Below are 18370 nucleotides of genomic sequence, written 5' to 3' on the forward strand. Positions count from 1 at the left end.
TTTTAGAATTTGGAACAAAAACTTTGGCTTTTCATGTTTTAAGAGTCGAGAAAAGGATGAAAAGGTGACTCTAGTCACTTTCGTTGGTTTAGTGAGCTTGAAAGGACAAGTGCTCGATGATCTTTTCAAATTTAATAAGTTAGAAAAGATCGAAATGACTACTCATGATACTCTAGGCAAAAAGGATTACCAAGTAACTCTGAATTGCAATATACACCTTAGAAAATAAATTTACCAAGGACTTGACGTACGTGCAAGCAATCTCCCCAAATGTTGTGTTTGGTGTACCACGTTTACGGGGCGACAGACTCTACTTCGTATGGATAAATGTTTTCAACCTATGAGGGCCTTCCTTTATATACTCGATGGTACAGGGATCACAAGTTCATGCTAGCGCTTGTCTAATGCAAGAGTATTTCAAACAACAACTGCTAAGTTTTATAGACGTTGGAACATGTATCTAGCCTAGACCTCTAAGTATGAGCATTAATGTTTCAAATGAGCCTTAGATTCATTGAGGTAAATTTTAAGTTGATCTTTGAATTAAGTTTCAGTTTTGAGGGCTCAACGATGTCACATGTTCCTAGAATGCAACTAAATGATGAAAATGAAACTTTTCATTCGATGAAGATTGTTCTAAGCAAGGAAGAGAAATAACCAATCAATGGATCAAACAATCCAAAAAATGCCAATACAAATTTTTCAATGCAATAAGTAAAAATGAAACCTAATCTTTCATTCTACTAACAAACTCAATTCCATAGAAATAAAAATCTTCTTCCTTTTCACTAAAGATGTGACTAATGCAAACTAGTGCACAAGAGCAAAAGAAAATGCAAAAAATTCACTAATCATGAAAATATCTTTCACTTTCTGATTTGAATGCAAGAAATGTTTTGAAAATACTTCAAGGATATAAACTTTCACTTTCCGAAACATAAGAATAACAACAAGAACTTTCTTTCAATTCAATCAAAATAAACAATTTTGTAATATATTGCTTTTCAACGAAACGAAAGTGACTTTCAAAGCATCCACTTGATTCGACACTAATGAAAACAACTTTATACGAAAGAACCAAAAGTGACTTGCAAAAAATGTCTAGATGCAAAAAGAATCTTTGAACAAAGGTAACTGATCTTTGAAGAACAGACCAATGAGTGAATGAAGGGTGACCTAGAAACTGACAGGAATCCTAGAAAGCCAAACAAGGTTCAAACACACTTAAACCAAATCAAGAGGAAATTGTAGTTAGAAAAACATGTCAACCAAGATAATGACACTATAATCACACTAAAAAACAACTGCTAGAAGGAAAAATACTGAAATCAAGAAGAAAAAACCTAATTTTCTTTAACCTATGGGATCATCGCACCTATCATAGGCAAAACAACGATAATTGTGACTTTAATTAAAACAGCCACGACGTAAAAGCGACTGTTAGGAAGAAAATCACAATGGTAGATAAAGATGAGATAAAACCAAAAAATCTTCAAGATCAACAAAAACTAAGAACCTTCAAATCACCAGTAAGTGAAAAAAGTTACAGACAAACAAACAAGCCTGAAAATGAATGGTTGGTCAAACTCAACAAAAAGCAGGATGGAGGATTGAATAGAAAGGATCATAGCCTCCCCACTGGAGTCACCATTTTGTTGTCTAGGTAAATCCTCTCTACGGAGAGAGACGGTCCCTCTATCCCAATGAGTGGGTCTAGCAACCTAAGTGACAATATACCAGACGCGTCCTTAAGTTACAATTGAAATGAGAGAAGAATAAGATGGCCCACCTCATTCTGATGCTATCTTGGTCTGCTTTGTTTAATACCTTGAATCACTTATGTCATGGACTCGTTCTTGCTGCTCATAGCGTTTATGCATCTGCACAAGAGATCACGACACAACAAGGCATGCAAACACCAATAGCATATTCAAAAGAAACCTTCTTAACTAATCAAGGAATGCTAAGATAAATGATACATGAGCATACACATTTACAAAAAATGAACCAGCAATTGTATATTTTTAATAGAATAAAGGAGGAAGCATACAACCAAGCTTTGATGTCAATAGGCTCTCCTTGAATGAATATCCAAGTCCAAGCTAAGCTCTCCAAGCACTCCTTCTCCAAGCCAAATGAGTAGCATATAAGCACAATCTTTCCATAAGGGTGCAAATAGACATATAAAAACCATTTGGGAATGGGAGAGGATGCATATATAGGTAGGGAAAGGGAGTTAGGATCTCTCCAAAGATAGGAGTAGGCCCTCATCTCAAGGAGTTATCTAATAGGGATAAGACAAAGAGGCCAAGTTGGTAGAACTTGACCTCATCTACGTCAAACAACCTCTAGCTCGCCACTCTGGAAGCTTCTAGATCACGAAGCTTCTCATCCTCTTTGGGAAAATTTCCTTTTTGGGATCATCATTGTTATACAAGAAAATAGAGAAATTCCATTGCAGGTCGAGTATAGTGCAACATGCAATCATTGTTGTTTTTAGTCTCATAAGGGAGATGATTCTCTTAGGGTTTTAGAGTTGTTTCCTTCAGGGGAAGCTCAAGGCACTTTTCGATAAATGTCTTAGGAAAGATATGAGCTACATATATGAATATGTACACTTCATGACGTTCATGATTCAGGTACTTCGGGGTATGTCGCAGGGAAGTACAGGAGGTGTGACAAAATACTATGTAACAATGTTGAAGAGAAGGGAATGCTCAGAGGGTAATAGTGGATAGAAACAAGGATACCAAAAGGCTAGGTTCAAGGAGAAACTTGGTGAGGTATTATGTGACAGTGTGAAATAGCCTTGTTACCATAGGAGCTATTTTTAACTCATTGGATAAGTTGAATCCTGAGACATGGCGGGTTGGAAAATTTGCACCAAAAACAAATCAAAGACTAGAGATACGGTTGGAAAAATGAAAAATAAGTTCAAGTGGCCTACTGTGTAGTTGAAGGTCAAAGAAGTTGAATGCATAAGACAAATAGTTAATATATGTGCACCAAAACAATGAAAAATCCTTTGGGAAGGTGATGATGAGAGATATGATGAGAGTCTCATAAAGTGTTGAGATAATTCAAACTAGTGTAGAGGAATGATGTTAGAGGCATCAAATAAGTTGAAGGATTCTCAAGGGTTTAAAACTAATTGTTTATGTGTGATCGTAGGTTCTAAAAAGTGGAGAATGGGCAGTCGCAATAAATTATCATAAATGATACATGATTGTCTTACCAGGGATGATCCAAAAATCGATCTGGGATAAACCTCTAAGTCTAAAAGACTTCATGAAAGACGTGAAATGTGCCAAATGGCGCACATCCTTTGTAAATCAAAGGAAAATGAAAATCACACACTGCTCTCAGACATAGTCTCATTGCATAGATCTCCTCATTCAGAATCTAACGCAACTTAAATGGGCGAAAACAAACTTCAGATGGGAAAGCTATCATAAAATGAAGCAGCCCTTTTTCAAAGGAAAGAGAGGCAAAAATCCCTTGAAATATGGGTCTAAAAAAAAACCCTCTAAGTCTTCCAAATCTCCCTAAAGGGCAAGGCCACCGAGAGAGGAGAAGTCTTGGACTTATTGCATTACACTATCAGAACCACCAAAACCATGAGAAAACAACAAAAATGAGCCTATCAGAGGTAGGAACAATGAATGCACAGGGGTCATCGGATCTGGCCGATCAATGATCTAGATCTGATCGGCATATCGCATCGGCGGTGATCGATGGGTCCGATCAGAGGCATAACATGATGGACTGGGGTGATGTGATGGAGCGATCACCAGAATCAGTGGATCGCCATCAGCGAACACAATGGAGCGGCCATGTTATATATATATATATATATATATATATATATATATATATATATATATATATATATATATATGTGTGTGTGTGTGTGTGTGTGTGTGTGTGTGTGTGTGTGTGCGATAGTCCGACTGCGATCATCGATATCGGTGGATTGGCATCGGCGATACCAAAGGGGAATCCAAAGGGTCATTGTGACTAGTGATGCGAAATGGTCGGACCCGATAGGGTTTCATAATGGAAATATATATATTTTGAAATCCGCCAAATGTGATTTTTAATGTATTTCGCCTGTTTCATTTATTAAAAAAAAAAGGGGGGGCAGGCCAATTACGATTGCGATAAGCGATCCCCAAGCAGACCCAATAGGGATATAAAGTGGGATTATAAAACTTTGCAGTCCGGAACTATGTGTTCTGTAGATTTTTCCCATGTGTTTGCAGCATTTTCCTGTGTAGTAGAAAACCATTGTTTCGAAGGAATTTTAAGCGTTGATTTCCCTGTCCATTACCAAATAAGTGGCATCCATTCTAGGAAGTGTTTAGAAATGACTGCTAACGCTTAAAGGAGGAAAATGAAGGGACAACAACTTGAAGACAGAGAACTCGAGAGGGGAGAAAAACAGGCAACACGATTTGGCTTAAAAGCCATAGAACGGCAGAGAACAGAGGCTACTGAGTTGTTGAATGGTGACCAAGTTATTATTTGTTGCTGAAATACTAAAAGTTGAATAGCAGAGAGCCAAGAGAGCAGAGCGATAGAGAGCCAAAGAGCTACTTCGTAGAGCTGCTGAATTGTTGGTAGCTGAGTTGCTGTTGAAGGTTGCTGTTGGGGTTTTGCTATGAAGTAGAAGCCACAGAGGCAACATAGAGCCAAGGAGGCAGTGCAGAAGAAAAAGAGCAGCTGAGGGAGCCTTTGGGTCACTTGAAGTTCAAGTGAAAAGCTAGAGAGCATGAAGGTTGAAGAAGGTAGAAAGAAGCTAGAGCCGAAGACCCAAGAGCTAGAGCCAAAGAGCCAAGAGTTAGAGCCAAGAGCCAGAACCAGAGCCAAAGAGCCAGAGTCAAAACCAAGAGCCAGAACCAAGAGTCAAAGAGCTAGAGCCAAGAGCCAGAGCTTCAAGAGCTAGAGGGGATTAAATGATGTCTGAACCCACTGTTTTTGTGTAGGACAGGAGGAGTTGAGTCAAAGACTTGTAAAAAAAACTTACACCATAATCGCAGAGAGCCAAGTCAAATTGACAAGAGCTTATGGAGATGTAGCCCAAAAGTTGTGGGTGAACTCCTAATTAATTTTCTATCTTATGTGTTTGTTTTTACTGTTGTATTATTCAATGTTATATGCATTTATATATTAGTTTAATTACATTCACATATCATCACAAACAACAGATTTTAAAGAAAATAATTAGCTAAAAACAAATACAAACATACACCTATATTTTCAAGAATTTCTTAATTCCGCATTGGTTAATCATCAAATACTTGGGAAAATCCAAGCTTTGGAAGTGGGAGAGGTTCTTGTAAGCTAGACAAGAAACCTAAGAGCCCCATTATTAGATCAGGTGGTATCAGAGCTTAATATTGATTTACCCCACCTTCAAAGAAGGTTATATCAGAATTCTTGGTTAACAGAGCAAAGACTTCTTGGCTAAAAGGTGTTTGAGTAGCAAGAGGCTGATTGTATGCTTGTTTTTCAGACTGACTATTTTCTGAGTTTGCAGAGGTGAAGGGAAAGCTATTGATAGCTTAGTCCAGGAAGGACAAGAAGGAAGAAGGGCTGAAGGCATTCTTCTATCCCAAGGACCTCAAGGCAATCCAAAGCACAAGAGGTTGCTTAAATAAGCTCTTTATTTATCTTGTTGAAGTTTTTTTGTTAATTGGCATAACGACAACTTCTACAAGTGGGTCCTCAAATTTTTCTCTCTTCATAAGACTCTTTGATGAAGATATGAAGCAAGAATTGTCCACCATGATGGATATGGTGAGAGAAATGTATGAGGATGGAAGGAAGAGCAGTATGCTTAGAAAGCAGCTAAATTCCATGAAGGAAGAGAAGTAGTTGCTTGCTGACAAATTGCAGGAAATGGAGAGGCAACTTCATATTGCAAATATGAACCTAAAAAGGATGCATGATTTGGAAACACACCTCTTTGTTTCCCAAGAAGCCTTAGTCAAGTACCAGCTTGAAGAAGAGGTAAGCCATTCCAGTTTGTCTTCAAATTCCTCTGAGAATGCTTATATTGGTTCTTTTGAGAAACATATTAAAGGAATAGGTTCCAAGCTAATGTCCAAGATGGGCTATGAAGCAAAGGGCTTGGGAAAGCATGCACAAGGTATTGTTGAACCAATAATGGTTGAGGAAAGGCCTAAGTATTTAGGTCTTTGCTATGGACAATATTATGGAGATAGTTCCAAAGATACCATGAAAGCCATTGAAACAGTCCCAAGAAGGAGTTTCATTTCATGTCCTCTACCTCAAAAGTGTGAAGGTTGTATCCATGAGGAATACAATAGCTTGAAACATCAATTGCAGGATGTAGGTGTTCAGAAGCACACACTTGAACCAGAGAGTTGGGGAGACTCTAACAGCCTTGAAGAGTTTGATGGTGTTCCAAAGGGAGCCACTTCTTCATTTGCTTCACCTCCTCATGAAAGCAATAAAGGTGAAAGAGGTAGACATAAATCTGGTTCAAATTATATTCTTCTTGCTTTTGCAAAGCATGATAAATTTCCACATAAGTATGGGGAAAGAGTTGCGTGTTCCTTTTGTGGTTTGGATATCCATGATGTTTCTAGATGTTGGAAGAGAATGGCCACATACAAGAAGCAGAAGAAGGAAAAGGAGCAAGCAGCCAAAGGTCCATTAGGCAAGGAAAATCATGCTATCAAGAGGATTCACATGTAGTGAACTTACTGCCATAAGCAAGGACATCTTGCTACAAAGTGTTGGACACTGAATCCAATAATGTTTCCACTAAAGCTAAAGAAAGTGGAAAGAGAAGATGGCAGAAATGGAAGTGAAGATTCCATGAATGATGTGTTTCAAAATGATTCACATAATGATGCTGATGTGCAGGAAAAGTTAGTACCTTTGAAAGGGATTGGTAAGGAGCGATTAGAGTTCTTATCTGATTAAGATTGCATGTCTATTGATGCATCTGCATTATATTTCATTTCAGCTTCAAAAGTACAATGTGCTTAAGTGAAAGTTGAGGCATGAAAGGCATGCATTGCATGTGATGCCATGTTGACTTGAAAGAAGTTAACTTGATCTCCAAATGGAGACAATGATGAAAGTTTCGTCTTTTGGAAAAAGAGTCCTAATGGTCTTTTTCTACATGCTTCACTTGAAGGGTCATTTGTTTAAAGGCATGTTTTGTGGGCTTGTTATCTAGTCCATCATTTGTATGCAGATATAAGACATGGATGTGTTCACAAGTTGTGAAAATATGTTTCTTTTGGTGAAGAGGGAGTTTAGTCCATCTAGTTGCTATCTGTATGCCTGTTGTTGTTAACAGTTGTTGTTGGCAGCTTGTCAAACATGTACAAATGAAAGTTTTGTGGAGAATTTGTACTTCACATTTGTTGAGCCACATTGGATCAATGATCAAGGCAAAGAAGCTCAAACTACCTTCTATGACCATTTTAGTAGAAGTTCTGCAGGAAGGCAAGGAGGAAGACAGTTCTTCTCAGGAAGACCAACCCATCCAGAGAAGGGAAGTGGTCAGAAACTTTGGTTCAAAGGCACTATGCAAAGGGAAGTGTAGGGAGGTGTTGAAGCCTCGAAAATCGCTGCAACAACATAGGGGAAACCACCCGGTCCGGACCTTAGTACAGCTCCTTTTCCGTTTGGAATAGTGGCTCCGACTGGGGATAATGGGACTAGTTTCCCAAAAATGGATAAAATGGGATGGATGAGCGACTTATAGATTATGCTAATGATAAGCGAATAAATACAACTATCGGCATGAATATAATAACTATAATCTACCCCGGGGTTTTATCGATCTCTAAAGTGTAGCGTTTGATGATCTAGGCTTTTAGACAGGCATATAGATGACTCTGTCTTCAAACATAGATATTAAATTGCTCAAGATTGCTGTGCATAAATAGTTACACAAAGTGATAACAGCGAAATTACTACACTATCATTTATATCATTGTTACATACATGATTAAAAGAAATGCAAATCACAAAACATCCAATAGTGGGCTGAGATAGAGATTTGCTATTATAGCGCATGCATGTATTCAATAATAGCAAGAAGTAATAACACAGCAATTTATATAAGAGGAATGAATACAGATGCAGATAAAAGTACCATGTAAGCTGCTTAACACTCCCATATATTAATCGCTACGTCGCAGTCCTTCCTTCAACTCAGAAAGCATTCCAAACAACAGACAATAGTGCGCAATTGCATAAAACAACTTTCCCATTAAATTAAGAACCATTGGTCGAGTTTCACAAAAGAATATAGGCTGAAGCACAGTAGTGCAAACTTCAGCCTTTAAGTCTGTTACAAAATTTTACGACCCTTTCCAAAACAATGAAAGGGTCTATAAATACATAATCTAATTTAAATATCTACTTAAACAGAAATCCTACTAAGCTGGTATCAATAACTCTTGATCCTGTTTTGGCTGGCGATCTGGCAAGCGGGAGGGTGACTCATTGAGTCGGCTGCTTTCCTTTGAATCTGAGTTGATTAATTGCAAGCATTGGCTCAACTTCTGGAGGTTTGTTGAGGCGCGAACTGAGCTGTGCAGCGTAGGTGGCATCTTGGATATCGGGAATTATACACCCGATTGCGTCTGTAAGGCACTTTAGGGCAGATCTCTGTGTATGTGGCTTGATCAAAAAGAGCCAATATGCATCTAAGGATAAGCTTTTAACTCCAGCGATTAATCTCCCTTTTTCTTCTAATTCAGGGTAGCATGTTAGCTCTAATGCATTTGGAGTTGTTATCTTTCCCAGTGTACATTGAGAAATCATATTGGCCAGGTAAAGAGTGTTATTAACTAGATCCACTAAACTGCTGGCGGTTGTTTTACATCTTGAAGCCGCCCTTTCTGCCTTCATCACTTGAGTGTGCCATTCTGTGAAAAGAATATCTTTCTATGTTTCATTAATTCTGGGCAATTTCGCTGCTTTTCCCAAATCATTATCTTGCCAGTCAAGATATGAAGTAATGGCTTCGTCCGCTTGATCTAGTTCAGTCCTGGCCTTTTCTACTTGTTGATTTATCGCTGTAGTTAGCTCACATAGGGACTCAGCTTGATCCATCTGTTGACATAAGAGTCTAACCTGAGCTATCAACGCATTGTTTATCAATAATGCCTCTGTTTTAAACTCTTTTACCTGCGATGCACCTTTCATCTTTTCCAGCTGCGATGACATTTGAGCAATCTGCTCGTCTTTGGTTTTCATCATTTGCTCATTCGCCACTCTCAAATTCTCCAACGCCTCCGACAATTCTTTTTGTTTCTGGATCGCACCCTGATCGATCCTTTGCCTTTCCGCTTGCAATTGCTGAGTCAACTGATTGTTCTCTTGCTGTTGCGCCAGCAACTGTTCTTCAGCTTGTGCTGCTTTTTTCCTTGCTTCAACCAATTCTGCCTGTAACGCAAGGATTTCTTGGTCTTTATTCTTCAATAGAAGGCTTACCTCTAATGCTTTGTCAATTGTTGCCGCCGAGTAAGCACCTGCATACTGTGATAGCTTTGTTAAGTCATCAGAGGGATCCAATTCCTCCTTCCATACTACATTACCCGTGACCGTTTGTTCGGGGAAGATAGAAGGTTGATCAATCCTTCGTCTCTTCCTTGACCGCCTTACAACTGCCCTGTGTTTTGGGCTGTAGAAAACATCCAATGGCGGAATATCTTCTATCTGTAGAATAACCTGGTCAGAGGGGTCTTTTGGAATAACTTCAACTTCTTTTGAACTTGGTGGGCCGCTGGTTCCACTTAGAACCTGAGGAGAGGTAACATCCTGAGTATCACTTGTCTTAGAGGTATCCCCATTTTTTGAACATTCCAATCCACTGATGATGGAGTGAAATTGCTGCCATTCTTGTAATAAATTGGGGTCTATAGTAGTGTCTACATTGGTGGTTTGCTTCTGCTGCTCTTTCTCCTGCTCTTTCCTCTGCTGCTCCTCTTTTTCTCTCCTCTGTTTTTCTTCCTGTTCCTTCTTTTGCTGTTCTTCTTGCTCCCTTTTCTGCCTATCTGCCAGTTCTTTCTTCCTTCTTTCTTCTTGTTCCATTTGTGTTCTATGCTGTTTCTCGGCTTGTTCTTTCTCTAGCCTTTCTGCTTGTTCTTTTCTCTGCTGCTCCTCCTGTTGCTTCTTCTGCTGCTCCTCCTGTTCTTGAACAGGTCGGCTTGATGATGTTGCTGGGGATGTTGCTAGTAAATGCAGAGGCAGAGTTTGCAACCTCTGTTCTCTGAGTTTATTGAACTCAATTAATCCCACATCATTATATCGCATCCTAGCGAGTTCTTTAACATGACCAATTGTCTCAGAGGCAATGAACAGGTCATCAAACATATCCTTCTGATGCTCAAACCTTGTCAATTTAGCCTGCTCTAATGCATTATAAGCAGTCTTTTTTGGGTCGTATGGTCTGTTTGGGATCGTGGCCAGCGTTAAAGACTGGAGCTTCGTGGCTTCCTTTTCTGCATGTTTAAGATCATGCAGAGTATAAACGCCACATCTGAAGGGAAAAGATGGCCATCCTCTCTTCTTTTCTATTTTGAGAGTCTGTGTAGTACTCTCAGCCATGATCTGATATGCAATCTCCCTTGCTAGCAGTTTATCTGGAACATAAAGAGGAAGAACATGTGGGTCGGCTTTGCTGCCGAAAAATCTGATGTAGGTGAAATTTTATTCTCCAAACCAACTTGCTACTGCTGGTAAATCGAAGGAAGCTTGATAGGAAATTTTTGAAATGGGTTTATCAAAAATGGAATAGTAAATGCGCACCATGAAACCATTACAAATTTGATACAGGTGGTCTTTATAAGAAGACTTCCACAATTTTTGATGATATATATGAATGGGTGAAGGGTCCTGTGGAGTCCACCTCCACCCAAGGACAAGAAATTCTGAATTGAAACAAAGAGTGTCTAGGATATATGCACTATAGTAGAACGGGGGCATTTTCCTTTCTGAAACAACAGACTGAGACCTAAAATCACGAACAACTACTGCTAATTTATCCGAAAGGATAGTAGCCCAATCCATAATCCAACTATTTACTGCTGCCTCCATTAAAGGAACCATTTCAATGGTAAAATTGGCATAATCATGCAATCCCCATAGCCTACACATCATAATCCCCGCATAACAATAAGGAGAAGCTAAAGAATCGACAGAGTACCTACCGGAGGATTCGTGCTTGTGTTTGTTGGGATTTTGCCTCCAATCCTTGATAGGTTCAGATTCGATCTCATTCTCGCTTGCGAACTTCTCCAAGAAGTATTTGTTATATATTTTCTCGGGTTCAGGCAAATGATACATTTGCCTTAGGTCTTCTGGCTTGAATGACCCGAAAATCCTCCCATCTCTTGTATTAAAATTTCTGTCCAAAATGGGGATTTCTTCAATCGCCCATCGCACAACGTCAGTATAAGGAAGAATTTGATCTCTGGCCGCTATCCTGTGAAGGAAAGAGTTGGCCAAATCTTTGAGAGTTGCATCAGACTTCTTGAGTAAGTCCACACTAGCTTGCGACACTATCTTTTCTGGTTGCTCAGCTTCAATTAGGTTATAAGTGCCCTGCCAAGTCACTCTGGTGAGCCCCGTGCATCTGGTATCGGATATTAATCCCTTCTTCTTGTTTGCGGCCGCTTGTCCCGCAGATGGTGTTGCGGAATCACCTGCAGTCTTCTTGGACTTCTTTCCCATATTTTCTGGTCTAGCTTCTGTGAATGAATTCTGCACAAGGAGGCAATTGGGCGTAATACATAGAGATAGCAATGAAAAACTCTTTAAGTGATACAGCACATATGAATAGACGCGTAACTAAAAGATTTAGCTTTTAAAATGGGCACGTATACAATCCGTGAAAAGATTTTAAGACATGATCTTATTAATTAGCCGTTTTCAATCCGTCATTTCTTAAATGCCCATTATATCGTTATTCGAGTGAACGATTCACTTAAGCATGCAATGGACGTTTTGGCGGTTGAGCATGGATGAAGGATTGCGTGAGAGATCAAGCCTTTATTACAACTGAATTGTGCCATCCCATCACTTAACGGCTCTTCATTGAAAACCGCGCTTTATCGGATCGCAATCGGGGATGTAATTAGTGTGCTTTAATGGCTTGTATTGGATATCACCGATCACCGAATGCGATATCGCATCGGCGAAAAGCTTTGAGCACAATAAGGATTTGGGTGATATTGCCGCGATACCCGATTCCCGATTGCGCATCGCGTTGGGACTAGTCTTTGGGAACATCACAACTGTGGTAGCGTGTCGCCGATCGCCGAATGCGCATCGCGTCGGGACTATTGGCATGGAGCATTATAACATATACATGGAATATCGCCGATCGCCGAATGCGCCGAATGCGCATCGGTGGAAAACTTTGGGTGCCTAATTATAATTCATGTGTTATTGCGATATGCGATCTTACGATCGCTTTATCGCAATGACAAATTATTATATGATTTCTTTTAAGGGTTTGCGCAGAAAGTTTTATAAAGTGCATTTATTCATTTTTTTTGGACTTTTTCAGATTATAATAGTATTGATACCAAGTCAAATTTTAAAGGGACCCATTTCATACGTTAATGTTTATAAGTAAAAATGATATGAAATGGGGGGGTTGTTGTAGAGCACAACAATTGGCGATTCGCTGGAAGAACCAGTTATCTCTTTCAAAAATAGAAACACTTAAGCTTTTTCAAAAAAATAGAGTTTCAATCAATGGGGAAATTTCTAATATAACTAGATTTCAATATATTCTGAGAAAAATGAAACTATTTTGTTGACTCCCTCTTTTTTATGACAATAAAAACATTCTAAGCTTTGAAATAGGTCTTTATTGGTTTGTAATGATAAAATAGAATATCTTTCCAAATCAGCCTTTTATAATAAACTCATCTGTCATAGGTAGAGCCTCTGCTGCCAGCAAACATCTATAGTTTCGACAGGGATACCTTTTAACCATGTGATTGTCCATTGTCCCATCCAATTAAGAGTGTGATTAACAGAATGAATTCAAAATATTTTTTACATATTTTGTATTTCATTTCCTTTTTCTTTTCTGTCAATGATAAGATAAAAAGCCATTGTCCTGGTTTGGTGGCCAGCTGTTTGACAATGCCACTCACTGATAGCAGCTTAGCTGAACAAGCTGGCTCGTGATGAGACCCCTTGTCTTGAAATTTCAAGCCATTACCCTGTTTTGGTTTGCAGTATTGGTAATGTCAGATAAACTGTTTCTCGATGATCGTGGTAAGTAGGCTTGTAATAAGACCTCTTATCTTAAATATCTTATATTTTAGAATTACACTCTGAAAAATCATAAACTTTAGTGAATGGGGTGAACAATCTTCTTCTTAAGAGTAATGGATGACAGAGTAAGAGTTGAGGATGCTGAGATTGGATTGATTCCTATCTTAGTATGGATAACCTTTAGAGACCAATTTGAAAAGCAGAAAATGATTTACAATATTTCTGTGATTTGAGAGGAGTTGACAAAAACTTGAATTGTGTTTTCAGAATACAAAGACATATAATTACTTAGAAATTATCCTTTTTGGTTAAAAATTCTATCATTTTAAAAGCAAATGTTCATATTCATTCTGTGGGACAACTTTTTAAATACAGCAAAAGGTCAATGGGAGACATCTCACAACCTTATTTCCTAAAATCCTACAAACTATTAAAATCCTACTGAAATGAAAGGAGAAGGGGTTACCTCCTCAGTGAAAGAATTTCTTCAAGACAAGGCCATTAACAGGGAGAGAATCTCTCGAACCTGCTAAATCTTGCAATATAAAGGTTGAATGGCCTATCTTCTCACAGATCTGAAATGGTCCAAGCCACAACTTCTGGAACTTAGAGTGCTTACCCTTGTCCTCATGGGCTTTGTCCCATTTCAGAACTAAATCACCGACTTGGAACTGCTTTGAACCGGATGAGGCTGAATCAAAAGCTGCTTTGATGACTTGCTGGTGTTTGGCATGAGTAACCTTGGCTTTTTCTCTTTCCTCTTCTAATTTTAGGATCTGGTCATGTCTGAACTGAATAGAAGAGGAAGGAGTTTCCTCAATGAACTGCACTAGGGCTAAAGAAGGAAGAATAAGATTTGTGGGTAAGATTGCTTCTTTTCCATAAACAAGATTAAATGGAGAAGTTCCAATAGAAGCTTTATGTGTTATCCTATCAGCCCATAATGCGAACACTAAGGATTTGTGCCAATTCCTCTGATTTTGTTCGATAGTTCGCTTAATAATTTTAATCAGATTCTTATTAGTAGATTCTGCTAAACCATTTCCTTGGGGATAATAATTAGCAGAATATTTTAACTTAAATCCTCTTTTAATAGCGAAATGAAACATAGCATTGCCTGAAAAGTAAGATGCATTATCAAAAACAAAAGCATTTGGGACACCAAACCTGGTAATGATGAATTGACCTATGAATTCAATGATTGCTTCAGAGTTTGCTGTCTTTAAAGGGATTGCCTCAACCCACTTTGTGAAGTAATCGGTAGTAGTAAGGATATACTTATGTTGTTTGGAAGATGCTGGAGTAATCTCCCCAATAATATCCAATCCCCATTGCTCAAATGGTTGTTCAATGTTGATTGGTTGCAAGGGGAAAGCTGATTTACGTTGTCTTCCGCTAGCAGTTTGACAATTTAGACATTTCCTTACGTACTCGTGAGCATCTTTAAACAAAGTAGGCCAATAGTAACCAGCACGAATAATTTTGTGAGCTGTTGTGTCAGCTCCGAAATGTCCTCCTGCTGGTCCGTCATGTAGCTCCTGCAAAACCTTTTGGGCTTCAGGTTTTTCAAGGCATCTTAACAAGATAGAATCGTAATTCTGTCTAAAAAGCACGTCATCAATGATTGTAAAATTCTTTGCTTTTAATCTAATGGCCCTTTTGTTTTTGTAAGAAAAATTTGGAGGTGCATAACCATTCTTTAGATAAAAGATTAAATCGGCATATTGAGATCTAGAATCAATAACACTTATCTGATTAATTTCTTGAGTTTGATCTGCATCTGCTGATTCTGGAATGTTGGATGCTCCAGCCAATATCCTGCAAAAACCTTGGCCCCTAACAATCTTTGCTGGCTTAATATCTAGGTCATATTCTTGAAGCGCTGTGACCCAATTTGCCCTTTTTTCACCCAGCTCTTTCTGGATTAATAGTTGCCTAACTGCCGGGAAAGGAACTATTATTTTTGTATGGGTTTTTAAAAGAAAGGGTCTATAATGTTTGACCGCTTTAAATACAGCAAAGGCTTGTTTTTCTACATCGGAATAATTTAATTCGGCACCCTGAAGATTTGAACTGAAGAATGATATTGGTGCCTCTAAATTGTGAGCATTTGGCTGCGTGAGAACTGCAGCATAAGATACATCGGACGCAACGGTATACAATGTAAAATGATTAGAAAAATTTGGAGTATTCAAGGCTGGGGCATTGATTATTGATTGCTTGATAACATCAAAAGCTTGCTTTTCTTCTGATCCCCACTTGAAAACTGAATTCTTCTTGATCATTGTTTGAAGTGGTAATACAATTTGAGAAAAATCTGGAACAAATCATTTAACAAAATTGATCTGGCCCAAAAATGACTGCATCGACTTTTTATTGTGTGGGAAAGGGATTTCAGAAATTTCCTTGATCCGATCAGGATCAATATAAATGCCATCTTTGGATACTATAAAGCCTAAGAGTTTTCCTTGATCAAGAGCAAAGAATGACTTCTTTGGGTTCAGAGAAATACCATATCTTTTGCATCGCTGAAAGATTTGATTTAAGTCATGCAAATGATTATATCTCTTCTTAGAATATACAGTAATATCGTCCAGATAGACGACTACTGATCGATTAATCAACCCTTTAAAGGCTATATCCATGGCTCTCTGGAATGTCGCTCCTGCATTTATGAGTCCAAAAGGCATTTTCTGATATGCGTATGTTCCCCATTTTGTTCTGAATGTGGTTTTAAGTTGGTCATCAGGATGAACCAAAACTTGGTTATATCCTGAGAATCCATCAAGAAAGGACATCAATTCAGAGCCTGCTACTGATTGGAGGATTTGCTCCATAGTAGGTAATGGGAAATTATCTTTCAAGCTCGCTTTATTCAGGTTCCTGAAATCAATACAGATTCGAATGTCACCATTTTTCTTTCTGACTGGCACCATATTAGAGACCCAGTTTGAATGTCAGACCGGAAAAATAATCTTGGCTTTCAAGAGCTTGTTAAGCTCCGACTTTATCTGGCTCTCCAAGTTTGGATGTATTTTTCTTAACTTTTGCTGAATGGGTTTCTGATCAGGAAGCATAGGAATGGTATGCTGGATAATAGATGTATCATATGTCTTCAAGTCATCATACTTCCAAGCAAAGACCTGTTTGTTTTTTCTTAATAGTTTAATAAATTCTTCCTTTTCTTCCTGAGAAAGTCCTAATCCTAAGTTGATGTTTTGAGGAGCATCGTCAGTGCCTAGATTTATCAATTCAAACCTAAGGGTAGAACTTTGAAGCTTTGCATTAGTTACAGGTTTAAACCTGTCTTTGATATCATAAAGGTCTTCAAGCTTCACTACTGGTTTAGGGATTGAATTTTCTTGAGGAGTTTCCTTCATCTGTAGGTCATGATCATCTTCCTCAATAACTTGATTGTTATAGGACTTTTCGGAAGTTAGAAACTGCAAGATATCTTCGTCATGGTTAAATACTCTCCAATTAGTGACATTGTCAGGAATTGAAGGCCTAAAAAGTAATTCTACAGAAAATCTATCAAGGCTGTAGTCTTCAGAAGGTAGAAGCTTAGAAGCTACATTGGCTAGTAGGTCGGCTGCCGAATTTTGTGACCTAGGAATGGAAGAAATGTTGGATGCTGAAAAGTGTGAGGTAAGATCTTGTACTAGCGATTGATAATGCTTGAGGTGACTTGAAAGACAATGAATTGCATTCCTCACCTGTTTGACAATGATTTCCGAATCGCCGAATACTTTTAGATATTGCACTTCAAGGCCGATTGCTTTATATAATCCCTGGACTAAAGCTTCATATTCGGCTGTGTTATTAGTGCACTCAAATTCTAACCTACAAGACAACATTGTATTTTCTCCTTGCGGACTAACCAAAATGCAACCTGCTCCTGAGCCTTCGCTGGACTTAGAGCCATCAAAATATAAAGACCAAAATAAAGGAGTATTAACAAAAATATTTACATTTTTCTCAGCATCATTAAAACATCTGGACTTATCAGTTTGTGAAAAATTTTCAATCTGAGATGTAAAATGATTGACTGAAAAAGGAGATGGTTGGGCAACAAAGTTGCCAAAGAATGATTCTGACGAATAGTTCCCCAAAATGTTGTTGTTGAATGCCACAGGTTGGTTTTCTTGCTCAAATTCAGTAACTGTGTGGGTCATATGCTTCTCTCGATCGATCCTTATTTGATTTGGCTTTCCCTTGCAGGGAAGCCACATATGTGACCAATCTGTGGAAATATACCCATGCAGTTTTTCGGACCAATCTCTGCTCAAAATTAAACCATAGAATTCAGGTATGTCGGCAATTAAGATGTCAATCCTCTGTACAATCCTGGGATCGGCAGACAACCTGATGGTTACAGAATTAATTTCTCCCACAACCTGCACTTTAGTCCTGTCCAACTGTACAATATGAATAGCAGACTTCTGGGGTTCAATATTCAGTTTAGAGCAAATTGAAGCTGGCATTATATTAGATGATGCCCCTGAATCAATTAAACAGTTGTGTAGGTTTCTGTTATAAATCTCATAGGTCAGCAGGAAGGGTGGAGTGTGAGAATTCGATTTATCTCCAATTAGAACTGAATCGGTAGCTTCGACCATACCTGCAGGAGGCTGGCCTGAATCGTTGGCAGCTCTTGCACTGGGAAGGGGAGTATAGGGAACATCATTCAATTCTTTAAGAAGTAATTTTTGTTGATGCTTTAATTTACTAAGCTCAAACATAGTTATGTTTGCCTTAGTTTTCTTCATGTCATCAACAATGTTATATTCCATTGAATCAGATACCACTAATGTCTTGGGTGTTGAAGGAGAATTAGAAGTTGAAGGCTGGTTTTGGGGAACTACTACAGGCGACTTCTTTGGGGGGACTTTTTCCTTTGCTGTAGCAGCACCTGCGCTCCTTTTCTTTGAAGTTGCCTGGGCAGGTTCAGAAGTACTTTTACTTCTTGTAGTAACCGGAAAGGCTTCTTCTTCATTCTCGGTATCAGAGTTTGGGAGTATAAAATCCCACATTCCGTGGCATTCAGCTACTTCTTCTTCATCATCGGTTTGTGAGGTTGTTT

This window comes from Pinus tabuliformis, chromosome X (assembly GCF_031772625.1).
Source record: "Pinus tabuliformis cultivar Carrire ecotype Pingquan chromosome X, CPIR1, whole genome shotgun sequence".
NCBI classification, from domain to species: Eukaryota; Viridiplantae; Streptophyta; class Pinopsida; order Pinales; family Pinaceae; genus Pinus; species Pinus tabuliformis.